The following is a 13139-nucleotide window of genomic DNA, read 5'->3' as shown; positions in this document are numbered from 1 at the left end:
ATGTTTTAAACGGGCTGAGAAAACAATGGACTTTCCAAGGGGGTGAGAAATCAATGGACTTCCCAAGAGGGCTTTCTCTGAGCTTCAAAATGACACAAGGAGGAAATAAACCTCAGGGCACAAACAGACGGAGGAATGAAATGTTTTAAATGGGGTGAGAAGTCAATGGACTTTCCAAGGGGGTCAGAAATCAACAGACTTTCCAAGGGGGCTCCCTCTGAGCCCAGCGCTTCAGCACAACACAGGGTGGAAATAAACCTGGCCTGGTGCTTCAACACAACACAGAGTGGAAATAAACCTGAGGACACACACAGATGGAGAAATAAAATTGTGGATTCCATGGGACAGAGAGAGAGAAACGGCAAGTGTTTCTCACAGCAGCTTGTGAGAAAGATGTGATAACCTGTTGACTATAAACAATTTGCAGGTGGTGTTTTTCTACTTTATTTTTCTGTTCCTCTCAAGGACAGTCTTCGAGAAAGATATTTCTGTTAGTTAGCCAACATCCTGCCTCTCGCCTGTTCCTGCCTTGACCCTGGTGCACGGGTGACATAAAATGTTTTAAACTGGGTGAGAAATCAACAGACTTTCTAAGAGGGCTCGCTCTGAGTCTGGCACTTCAGCACAACACAGGGTGGAAATAAACCTGAGGATGTACAGACGGAGAAATAAAACGTTTTAAACGGGCTGAGAAATCAATGCCTTTCCAAGCAGCATAGAAAAGCACAGCCCAGAGATGTCTATCAAAGCAGAAGGGCTTTTTCTCTTGAGATTAAAAAATTATCACTGCTACATTTTTCAGCCCCTGCCTCACTTCCTTTCCACGGCATCCTGAGACAATGCTGAAGGGCAGGGCTGGTGGCACTGCCCTGTGTCCCCTGCTGTCCCAGCACCAGGACAGGCTGTGGGGCAGAGCCTGACCACCCCATGGCCCTGCCCTGCCCCACACCTGCCAGAGGAGAGGAGAGGAGAGGAGAGGAGAGGAGAGGAGAGGAGAGGAGAGGAGAGGAGAGGAGAGGAGAGGAGAGGAGAGGAGAGGAGAGGAGAGGAGAGGAGAGAAAAGGATCTATTTGATGCCGGTGCTGCCCGTGCCTTGCCCACGTAACAGCTTACTGAAGGCTGATCATGAGCGAAACCGTGACCTTTCAGAGGATCATCAGTTATCCCCTCACAAGGCACGCAGCACCACCAGCATTTTTCAGCTGCTTAATTTTCCCTTTTCCATTTGTAGGACATAGAGAGCTGTACCTTTCCCCCTTTGCCCCATTATTTTCTTTTAAAAGATTTTCTTGAAAACATTACGGAGCAATTTGCAGTGGCTGTATAGCATGTTGCATCAGTGACTGCCCAGGTAAAGCACACAGCAAAACCACTAGAGAAACGAGGGTGCAAACCCTCCCTGACAGGCAGCTGAGAGAGCCACGGAGCTTTCCAGGGTATAGCAACCAGAGTTATACCCTTTCCAGGGCATAACAACCAGAGCTGCTCAGGCAAAAAAGATTTTTGCAAAAAGCCTTCAGAAGTGTCCGTGAGGATGTGGCACCCCCTGAATTCGAGTCGCACAGCAAATGCTGGCAGCAGCCCCAGGATGCCATCCTGGGCTCCCTGAAATTACAGCTGAGCAGGTAAATATACATATTTACATATGAAGGATATAAAGTTTGTATTCTCCCCCACTAAGGCATTAAGAACCTGTAACTGGTGCATGTGGACCCAAGAGCAGCTGGGTGAGTGGTGGCAGCAGGCTGAGCCATCTCTGGAGCCCAGATCCCAGATCGCAGAGCTCCCTGGAGCCCAGCTCCCAGAGCTCCCTGGAGCCCAGATCCCAGAGCTCTCTGGAGCCCAGGCCCAGATCCCAGATCTCTCTGGAGCCCAGGCCCAGCTCCCAGAGCTCTCTGGAGCCCAGGCCCAGATCCCAGATCTCTCTGGAGCCCAGGCCCAGCTCCCAGAGCTCCCTGGAGCCCAGGCCCAGCTCCCAGAGCTCCCTGGAGCCCAGGCCCAGCTCCCAGAGCTCCCTGGAGCCCAGATCCCAGATCCCAGATCTCTCTGGAGCCCAGGCCCAGCTCCCAGAGCTCCCTGGAGCCCAGGCCCAGCTCCCAGAGCTCTCTGGAGCCCAGATCCCAGATCCCAGAGCTCTCTGGAGCCCAGGCCCAGCTCCCAGAGCTCTCTGGAGCCCAGATCCCAGATCCCAGAGCTCTCTGGAGCCCAGGCCCAGCTCCCAGAGCTCTCTGGAGCTCAGATACCAGATCCCAGATCCCAGATCTCTGGAGCTCAGATCCCAGAGCTCTCTGGAGCCCAGGCCCAGATCCCAGAGCTCCCTGGAGCCCAGGCCCAGATCCTGGAGCTCTCTGGAGCTCAGCTCCCAGCTCCCACATCCCAGAGCTCTCTGCCCTTGGGCTGTGCCCACAGCTCCCTGAGCAGCCCCAGAGGAGTCTCTCAGGAGCTTCAGGGGCTCAGGAAGGAGCTGCTGGCAGCTCGGAGGCGCAGAGCCTCGTCTCTGTGGGCAAAACACTGCTGGGCCCAGGGTGTGCCCCAGCCAGAGGAGCCCAGTGCTGGGCATCTCCCTGACAGCGTCCTTGTCTGGCAGCAGGTGGCCGTGCAGAGGAGACCATGGCCAAGGGACCATTTCTCACAGCTGCTCCAGCTGGGGAATGACAGCTCAGGGACCTCAAAGCACTTCAGTTTCCCACTGTGGTTTTCACCTCATTTGGGAGCAGAATGGAACAAAAGGTCTGAAGCAAGAGGGAACAGCTGGGCTGATCCTCCCAGATATCAGCACAGGGTTCTCAGTGCACTCAGTCTCGCTGAGGCTGTTGGTGAGTCTAGAGGAGCAAGGACACCTCTCCTGCCCAAGCCTGGCCCCCATCCTGCCCCCAACACCCCTGACCCCTTGATGCACCCCATTTTCACCCTTGTGCCACCCTCTGAGGGTCCTTCCAGGCCAGGGGGACCTGTGGGACCACCTGGCTGCACAGGGGCCATGACCTTGCACAGGGAGGCCCCAGGTTACCCGCTGGGCCCAGCACTGCACAGAGGAGGAACACTAAAATATAAAATAAAATAAAATAAAATAAAATAAAATAAAATAAAATAAAATAAAATAAAATAAAATAAAATAAAATAAAATAAAATAAAATAAAATAAAATAAAATAAAATAAAATAAAATAAAATAAAATAATAAAAGAACAATTAAAATGAAAATATAGCATAAAATAATAATTTAAATGAAATAAATTAAAAAATTTATAAAGTAAATTAAAATAAAAAATAAAAAATAAACAAAACTTAAAATAACATAATTACAATTAAATTATAAAATAAAATAAAACAAAATAAAATAAAATAAAATAAAAATAAAATAAAATAAATAAAGTAATAATTAAAACAAAACAAATTAAAATAAGATAATTAAAATGAAATAATAAATCAAAATAAAATAAAGTAAAATACAATAAAGTAAAAATTAAAACAAAATCAAAACCAAAATAGAAATAAAAATAAAAAAACAATCATTAAAAAGAAATAATATTATAAAATAATAGTTAAATTAAATTAAAATAAAGGAAATAATGTAAATTAAAACAAAATAAATTAAAATAAGATAAGAATGAAAATGAAATAGTAAAATAAAAAATTAAAACAAAATAAATAAAAATAAAATAATAATTAAAATTAAATAATAGTACAAAATAATAATTAAAATTAAATAAAATAAAACAACTGTGGATCTGCTCGCGTTGTGATCTTCGTGCCAGAACGATGTCTCTGATAGAGCCCCTGATCACCAGAGCTGCTCCATTGACCTGGCAGAGGGTTCACAGCCTGGTCCTGTGCCCTGTGCTCCCCAGGCAGCACTGCTGGGACCCTCCTGCTCCCTGGCAGAAGTCACCAGGAAAAGACTGAATAAAGAAATAGCAGGGAAAAGACTGAAGGCTGAGCAGTCACCCTTTGCTGAGGGTGGATGAGAACGGCGGCGCTGCAGGGCAGCAGCGCTGAGGGGATGAGGGGAGGGAGCCAGCTCGCAGCTGAAGCGAAGGCACAGCAGAGGGAGGATGTGGGCAGGGCAGGGATACCCTCCGAGAGCATCTGCCAGCAGCTACCGAGCCGCTTGGCAAGCGCTGCCTGCTCCTCCAGTCGGGAAACAGAAATAATTACAGCCTCTGTGCAACCCAGCAATTATCCAATGCTGGCTTTGGCACGCAAGGACCGAGCAGGGAGAGCTGCTGGCGCTGTCAGGGAGCGGGGCAGGCACCAGAGGGGCAAACCAGGGGGCAGAACCAGGTGAGGAGCAAGGGGAGGAAGGGAACAGGGACGCAGATAAATCCTGGGGCTCTGCAAGGAAGGAGCAGGAAGGTGCCCCAGTGTGGGTCCCCAGCTGTGAGGCCATGGAAAAGGAGCAGGTGCTGCTGAAGCCACTGGAGATGCTGGGGGCTCTGAGGACCACAGCAAGGCTCAAGGGCAGCCTAGGAGCTGCTGAGCAATCGGGGGCTGCAGCAGCACTGGGGCTTTTCTCCTGCACTGCAGACCTGGGTCTCTGCAGAGCTCTCTGGGAGAGAGCTCTATGAGAAAAAAAAACAAATAAAAGTAACCAAAACCAATGAAAGTAACCAAAATCTGCTGATGGCAAGGGGAACTATGTGAAATAGGGCTGGGATTGGTGTGCTTTAATATGGTGCCATGGTGAGAGCCATCTCGGCACCTCACGGTGGTACCAACATCCAGCCCACACCCCAGCCCCAGCATCAAAACTCAGCCCCAGTCCCAAAACTCAGCCTGAGCCCCAAAACTCAGCCCCAGCACCCAGCCCCATAACCCAGCCCAAGCCCCAAAACTCAGTCCCAACCCCAAAACCCAGCCCCAGCCCCAAAACCCAGCTGCCTGCTCAGCTTTCTGCTACTCCAGGCTCATGGTGGTGGGACTGGATGATCCCAGGGACCCTTCCCACCAAACCCTCTGCTCAGCTCTCTGCCCCTCAGTCTCATGGGAAGTGGGGCTGGGTGGTCCTGGGGACCCTTCCCAGCCAACCCCGCTGTGGTTCTGCCAGCAGAAAACCCCCAGGCTGCTGAGCCCAGGTGGGGCTGGGCAGGACCCAGGGCGAGCTCCCACGCCGAGCTCCTTGGCTCGCTGCAGACGCAGCGGAAAGAAACCAAGTTCTGCCTCGTCAGCCTAATTATTAATAATTAGTACAGCTCTCGAAGCGTTGGAAGGGAAAACGCAACATATGAGGGGGAGAAAAGAGAGGAAAGAGCCCTGTTTTTCCTCACAAGAAGAGCGAGGGCCTTTGTGGTGCTCCGGGCTGTGCCTCATCCCCGAGCTGAGCCAGGATCCCACACAAGATCCCATGGGATGGGAGAGAGGCAGGAAAAGGGAGGGGATCCTGCCCCTGTGCCCCTGGGCTCAGGTGAGAGCCCACCTGCAGAGCTGCCCCAGCCCTGGCTCCAGCAGCACAAGGAGCTGGAGCTGCTGCAGCCAGTGCAGAGGAGGCCACGGAGCTGCTGCCAGGGCTGGAGCCCCTCTGCTCTGGAGCCAGCCTGGCCCAGCTGGGGCTGTTCAGCTGCACCAGAGAAGCTCCAGGAACACCTCAGAGCCCCTGCCAGGGCCTGCAGGGGCTCCAGGAGAGCTGCACAGCCCCTGGGGACAAGGCAGGCAGGGACAGCACCCAGGCAATGGCTCCCACTGCCAGAGGGCAGGCACAGATTTTGGCACATTGGGAATTAGGAATTGCTGGCTGGGAGGGTGGGCAGGCCCTGGCCCAGGGTGCCCAGAGCAGCTGTGGCTGCCCCTGGATCCCTGGCAGTGCCCCAGGCCAGGCTGGATGGGGCTGGGAGCAGCCTGGGACAGTGGGAGGTGTCCCTGCCCATGGCAGGGGGTGGGATAAGATGACCCTAAAGTCCCTTCCTACCCAATCCTGGGACTCAGTGACCTCTGCCTGCATCAGTTCTTACCTCTGCCTCCTCCCCCCCCCGAGACAGCAGCAAACCCCTCAGACCAGGCTGAGCAGCCGCCCGGGGAAGGCCAGAGGTGGCTTCCCTGCCTTCCCCATTCTCCCGAGCATACCTGGCTCCTGCCTGTCCTCAGCAGCCCCAGGGAAACGCCACCGGCAGCCCCATCTCTGCTCTGCTGGCCCTGGCTGCTCTAATGAACAAGCGTTAATTTCCTAATGAGCACTGCTGCCGCTCCCAGCCGTGCCCGGTGTGGCACAGGGAAGGTGTTGAGCTGCTGTGGGGCTGCAGAGCCCAGGGAAGGGGCTCAGCTCCAGTGGGGCTGTAGAGCAGAGCCCAGGAGCTGTCAGGCTGCTCAGCCCAGGCTCTGGTATCCACCCAGGGAGCCAAATCCAGCGGGAGCCTCCGGGGGGCTGCAGCAGAGCAGGGCCAGCAGCTCCTGCAGCACAGCGGGCAGGGAGACAGCACTGACAGGGTATGGGAGCACCAGAGGGGTGTGCAGGGAGCAAACCCAGCCTGGTGACACAAACCCAGGCTGCTCTGTGTGCCCCACAGAGGGACAGGAGAATACAGGGACAGCAGGGATCAAATTCGACCTGCTCACACCCAGCCTGCTCACACACTGAGCCTGCTCTCTGTGCTCCACAGGGACAGTGAAGAGAGACCCAACACAGGGACACCAGCTCCAGGGATCAAACCCCAACCCAACCTGCCCTCTGTGCTCCAGAGGGACAGCAGAACACAGGGACACCAGCTCCAGGCATCAAACCTGACCTGCTGACACCAACCCAGCCTGCTCTGTGTGTCCCACAGAGGGACAGCAGAACAAAGGGACACCAGGGATCAAACCCATCCTCCTCGCACACCCATCCTGCTGACACAAACCCAGGCTGCTCTGTGTGCCACAGAGAGAGCAGAACACAGGGACACCAGGGAACAAACTCACCCTGCTCACACCAACCCAGCCTGCCCTGTGTGCCCCACAGGGACAGCAAAGAGAGACCCAACACAGGGACACCAGCTCCAGGAATCAAACCCACCCTGTTCACTCACACCCAGGCTGCTCCGTGCCCCACAGGGACAGCAGAACACAGGAATACCAGCTCCAGGGAACAAACCCACCCTGCTCACACCAACCCAGCCTGCTCTGTGTGCCCCAGAGGGACAGCAGAACACCGGGACACCAGGGATAAAACCCAGCCTGCTAACACCCAGCCTACTCTGTGTGCCCCACAGGGACAGCAAAGAGAGACCCAACACAGGGACACCAGGGATCAAACCCACCCTGTTCACTCACACCCAGGCTGCTCCGTGCCCCACAGGGACACCAGCTCCAGGGAACAAACCCACCCTGACACAGGGAGGCACCCAGCCTGCTCTGTGTGCTCCTCAGAGGGACAGCAGAACAAGGGGACACCAGGGATCAAACCCTGTTCACTCAAACCCAGCCTGCTCTGTGCACTCCACAGGGACAGCAGAGCAAAGGGACACCAGGGATCAAATTCGACCTGCTCACACCCAGCCTGCTCACCAACAGTCTGCGCTGTGTGGCACAGAGGGACAGCAGAGACCAAACACAGGGACACCAGGGAACAAACCCACCCTGCTGACACCAACCCACCCTGCTCAGACAAACCCAGCCTGCTCTGTGTGCCACGCAGGGACAGCAGAACGCAGGCACCCCAGCTCCAGGGCTCTGAGGGAGTGCTAGCTTCACTCGCAGCCCCTGTCCCAGCTGCTGTCAGTCCCAGCTGGAAGAGAGGGAGGTTCTGGGTGCCCCCAGGAGGCTCACACCAACGGTGCAGGCCGTGGATCCCCTGATTAATAAATAAATAAATAAATTATTATATAAATATCTGTGATGGCCATCACCGAACCACAGCTGAGGGAACTGAGCCCCGTGGTGCCAGCACCTGCCCTGCAGCCACGAGGCACGAGGGGACACGGCAGGGACCAGGAGGGGATGGGCGAGAGTTAAACCACCCAATTTAAACACCAAACCACTCTGCATTTGAGAATAATGCAGAGATGTGGAGCTGTTCCCCCCAATGAGCACAGAGTGCATTTCACACGTTCAATTCACCCCTCACTCACTTTTTCACTGGGGCAGCTCCAGCAGCTGCCTCAGAGGCAGAGATTTTATGATTATTTCCATAAAATACAGAGATGGGGGAAGAATTTAGAACTTTTCCTTCGTTCTTCCATGCTTCCTGTTTCTCTCCTGTGCGCCAGGGCAGCGTTATCCCTGATGGTGCTGCTGGGATTTGTGCTGGGATTTGTGCTGCCTCCATCCTCCGAGGGCTTGGGGAGCCCCCACAGGGCTTGGGGGGCTCTGGATGCCCATAGGGGGGCTCTGAATGCCTTTGGGTGGGCTCTGGGTGCCCTCACAGGGCTCTGAGTGCCTTTGGGGGTCTCTGGGTGCTCTTGGGGGGCTCTGGGTGCCCTTTGGGGGGGGCCTGGGTGCCCTTGGGGGGCTCTGGGTGCCTTCACAGGGCTCTGGGTACCCTTGGGGGTGCTCTGGGTACCCTTGGGGGCCTCTGGGTGCCCTTTGGGGGCTCTGGGTGCCCTTGGGGGCCTCTGGGTGCCTTCACAGGGCTCTGGGTGCCCTTTGGGGGTGCTCTGGGTGCCCTTGGGGGGGGCTCTGGGTACCCTTGGGGGGCTCTGGGTACCCTTGGGGGGGGGCTCTGGATGCCTTTGGGGGGCTCTGGATGGGCTCTGGGTGCCTTTGGGGGGCTCTGGGGCTGTGTCAGAGCCAGCTGTGCCCTGCAAACAGCCCCCAGGCTGCCCGGGGGGATGGTGCTCCTGCTCCCCTGAAAACACCACTTATCAAAATGCCTTTGCTGCCAGAAGCCACACAGGAAATCATCAGCAGAACGAGCTGCCAGCCAAAAGCCAGAAGGATCAAGCAGCACTGTCACAGGAGGGCAAAATCCTCATTTTGGGGGAAAAGGGATAGTCCCAAACCCAAGGGAAACAGCACAAAATGACCCCAAATCCTGGCGTGACCAGCAGTGAAACACACGTGGGAAACCATGCACTGAACAAGCATCACCCAGCCCTGCAAAGCCAGCTCTGCTGCCCAAACCTGACTCAGGGAAACAGGAATTCTCCCCCTCCTGAACAGCCAGGGCAATTGTGGGGAGGCCAAAATACACTGAGAGGAAAAAAATAAAAGGGGAAGGGAAAATCAGAGAACGCTCTCGTTAGCTCAGAGAAAGAACAGAAAACAAAGGAGAACTTGCTGACACTCGCAGGGGCCTGGGGCAGTGTGGGAAAGCCATGGCTGTGTCCCGAGCAGCCTGGCCACTGAGCCGTGCAGGGCCGAGCAGGGCCAGGACAGGGACAGGCCCTGCTGCCTGTGGGGCACAGCACTGAGGCTGCGGACAGACAGAGCCTGAACAAACACAGCCAGGCCTGCCTGGGGACAGCGGGGCTGCCCCACTGCCCCTGGCACAGCCCCTGGCCATGGGGCACCCACGGTGCCACAGACACAGCTGCACGGCCCTGTGGCTCACACACAGACCCTGGGCACACACAGACCCTGCCCCTGGGCACACACAGACCCTGGGCACACACAGACCCTGCCCCTGGGCACACACAGACCCTGGGCACACACAGACCCTGCCCCTGGGCACACACAGACCCTGCCCCATGTCACACACAGACCCTGGCACACACAGACCCTGCCCCTGGTCAGCCTTAGTCCCTTGGCAGGTCCTGTCCCTCTCCCTGGTCAGCCCCAGCCCCAATTTCTCATCATCCCCAGCCCCAGTCCCTGGTCAGTCTCAGCTCTGAGTCAGTCCCAGTCTCAGTCCCTTGTCAGACCCACACCCTTGTCCCTGGTCAGCCCCAGCCCCTGGTCAGTCCCAGCCCCAGCTCCAGTCTCTGGTCAGCCCTGGCCCCAGTCCCTGTCCCTGGTCATCCCCTGCCCCAGTCTCTGGTCAGCCCCAGTCCTTGTCTCTGGTCAGTTCCTGTCCCTGGTCATGCCCGGCCCCAGTCCTTGATCATCCCTGTCCCTAGTAAGCCCCAGTCCCTGTCCCTGGTCAGCTCCAGCCCCAGCCCCAATCCCTGGGCAGCCCCAGTTCCTGGGCAGCCCCAGCCCCAATCCATGGTCAGCTCTAGTCCCTGTCCCTGGTCAGCTCTAGTCCCTGCCCCTGGTCAGCCCCAGTTCCTGGTCAGCGACAGCCCAAATCCCTGGTCAGCCCCAGTTCCTGGTCAGCGACAGCCCAAATCCCTGGTCAACCCCAGCCCCAGGCCCTGGTCAGCCCCAGGCCCTGTTCAGCCCCTGTCCCTGATCATTCCCTGTCCCTGGTCAGTCCTAGTCCCTGTCTCTGTTCAGTCCCAATCCCCGGTCAGCCCCTGTCCCTGTCCCTGGTCAGTCCCAGCCCAGGGTCAGTCCCAGTCCCTCATCAGTCCCTGTCCCTTGTCCCTGGTCAGCCCCACTCCCTGTCCCTGGTCAATCCCCGTTCCTGTCCTTGGTCAGCCCCAGTCCCTTGGCAGCCCCGTTCTCTCTCCCTGGTCAGTCCCAGCCCCAGCCTCAGTCCCAGGTCAACCCCAGCCCCAGTCCCGGGTCAGTCCCTGTCCCTGGTCAGCCCCAATCCCTGTCCCTGGTCAGTCCTTGTCCCTGGTAATCCCCTAGCCCCAGTCGCTGGTCAGTCCCAGCCCCTGTCTCTGGTCAGTCAGAGTCCCTGACCCCAGCCCCAGTGCCTGGTCAGTGTCTGTCCCCTGTCAGACCTAGTCCCTGTCCCTGGTCAGTCCCAGCCCCAATACCTCATCAGTCCCAATGCCTGATCATTCCCAGCCCCAGTCCCTGGGCAGTCGCTGTCCCTGGTCATCCCCAATCCCTGATCATTCCCAGTCCCAGTCCCTGATCATTCCCAGCCTCAGTCCCTGTCCCTGGTCATCCCCAATCCCTGATCATTCCCAGTCCCAATCCCTGATCATTCCCAGCCTCAGTCCCTGTCCCTGGTCATCCCCAATCCCTGATCATTCCCAGTCCCAATCCCTGATCATTCCCAGCCTCAGTCCCTGTCCCTGGTCATCCCCAATCCCTGATCATTCCCAGTCCCAATCCCTGATCATTCCCAGCCTCAGTCCCTGTCCCTGGTCATCCCCAATCCCTGATCATTCCCAGTCCCAATCCCTGATCATTCCCAGCCTCAGTCCCTGTCCCTGGTCATCCCCAATCCCTGATCATTCCCAGTCCCAGTCCCTGATAATTCCCAGCATCAGTCCCTGTCCCTGGTCATCCCCAATCCCTGATCATTCCCAGTCCCAGTCCCTGGTCAGCCGCAGCCCTGCCAGCTGTGGTTCCCATCCCACACTTTTGCTGACTGACACCACATTGATTAAAAACCAGCAGAATTATCTCCGTTACCAAAATAAAGCAGTTCCTGGAACGGATGACTCAGAAGCCTCTCCCCTCGCCATAATTCACAGCAGAAACATGATACCTCACGGGGGGCAAATCACTTTGCCCTTTTGGTTTGGCACCTACAGCCTTTTCTTCTAGAAAAAAAAGAGATTAAAATCCACTCTGAGCCGGCGCTGTGTCAGAGAGCTGAGCCTTTCCTCCCCGGGATGCCACGGTCAGGGCTGAGCCTCTGTTATCACTGGAGGGGCTGGACCAAGATAAGCAAAAGCAGGATGGATATTAAAAAAATAGTTTTTTGAAAAGCACACAGAAACAGCCCTAGAGGGTTTTCTTACTGTCTCTGAGAAGCCTGCGCGAGGAATTTGCCCCAGAGGAGGTATGTGCAGCATGTGCCAGCAAGGCAGAGCCATGGCAGAGCGGCTCCTCCAACCCTCCACGGGCCCCAGAGATAGGTATCTGTGCAGAGAGAGCTCTGTCCTCTCCAAACACGGCTCTGGGATTGCTCAGGAGCCCTGCACCGCCGGGCTGTGCCTCCCCTCTAATCCTGCTGGCTGACAAATTTCACCCAGCTTCCTCCAGGGCTCTTTGCTCACAGATCTGCATGCTCAGTGTGGGCAAACAGGAAAGAGGGGCTTCAGGGAGAGGGGGACAACACACATTTGTCTGCTCAAACTGTCTGGAAAAGGGGTTCCACCCTGCTGCTTGTTGTGGTGTGATTGCAAGGTTTACCCCTGAACCTGGGTCCCTACCTTAAACATTCCCTCCCAGGTGTGTCAGTCACCTCTCCTTTCCCCTCCCAGCACTGTCTGTCAGTCCTGGAATTCCAGAAGGGCACAGAGTGATTGGCAGATTCAAAGGATGACCTCTACCCCTGGGGGCGTTGGGCCATCCAGGTGTCCTTTGTCCCTTTGTCCCTCCCCTCCTGTCCCTGCTTGGTGGCTCCCTGCCCCTTCCCTGCCCTCTCCCCGTGGTTAAAGGAGCAGCAACCACGGGCTCAGGGAGTTCTGTTGGAGCTGGTGCTGCATTCAGAGGCCTGTGGGCCAGAATAAAGCTCTGCTCCCAACCATCCATCAGAACCGACTCCTTTCCTTCACCAGAGCCTTAAAGCTTCTCCACAGAGGGAAATCTGAGGAGCAGCCCCTGTTATGGGGGGAAGCTCCATCCCAGCACCACCAGAGCTCCTGCAGGCCTGGACTTGTCCCCATGGGCCCAGCTGCAGCACCCAGCCAGCCCAAAGTGTCTGTGGGGTGAAACACCACACACCCAGCCAGCCCAAAGTGTCTGTGGGGTGAAACACCACACACCCACAGCCAAAAGTGTCTGTGGGGTGAAACACCACACACCCAGCCAGCCCAAAGTGTCTGTGGGGTGAAACACCACACACCCAGCCAGCCCAAAGTGTCTGTGGGGTGAAACACCACACACCCAGGCAGCCCAAAGTCTCTGTGGGGTGAAACACCACACACCCAGCCAGCCCAAAGTCTCTGTGGGGTGAAACACCACACACCCAGCCAGCCCAAAGTGTCTGTGGGGTGAAACACCACACATCCTGATCAGACACTGATCTGCCTTCAGGGGTGACAGGGACAGCACCCAGGGACAGCTGGAGCTGTTCCAGGAGGTTTGGGTTGGATCTCAGGGAAAGGCTCTTCCCCAGAGGGTGCTGGCACTGCCCAGGCTCCCCAGGGATGGGCACAGCCCCGAGGCTGCCAGAGCTCCAGGAGCCTTTGGACAGCGCTGCCAGGGATGCACAGGGTGGGATTGCTGGGGGTCTGTGCAGGGCAGGGGCTGGACCTCCTGTCCAGTTGGTGATCCAGCTCAT

The 13139-nt window shown here is 56.1% G+C and overlaps 1 protein-coding gene across 1 annotated transcript in view; it reads right to left on the bottom strand.

Moving 5' to 3' along the window:
• MAPK4 (mitogen-activated protein kinase 4) overlaps nucleotides 1–13139 on the bottom strand; it is a 57380-nt gene that overhangs the window by 27246 nt on the left and 16995 nt on the right. The window lies entirely within an intron of this gene.

The sequence above is a fragment of the Ammospiza caudacuta genome, chromosome Z (genome assembly GCF_027887145.1).
Source record: "Ammospiza caudacuta isolate bAmmCau1 chromosome Z, bAmmCau1.pri, whole genome shotgun sequence".
In the NCBI taxonomy this organism is placed as follows: Eukaryota; Metazoa; Chordata; class Aves; order Passeriformes; family Passerellidae; genus Ammospiza; species Ammospiza caudacuta.
This window is presented reverse-complemented; position numbering and strand designations above follow the sequence as displayed.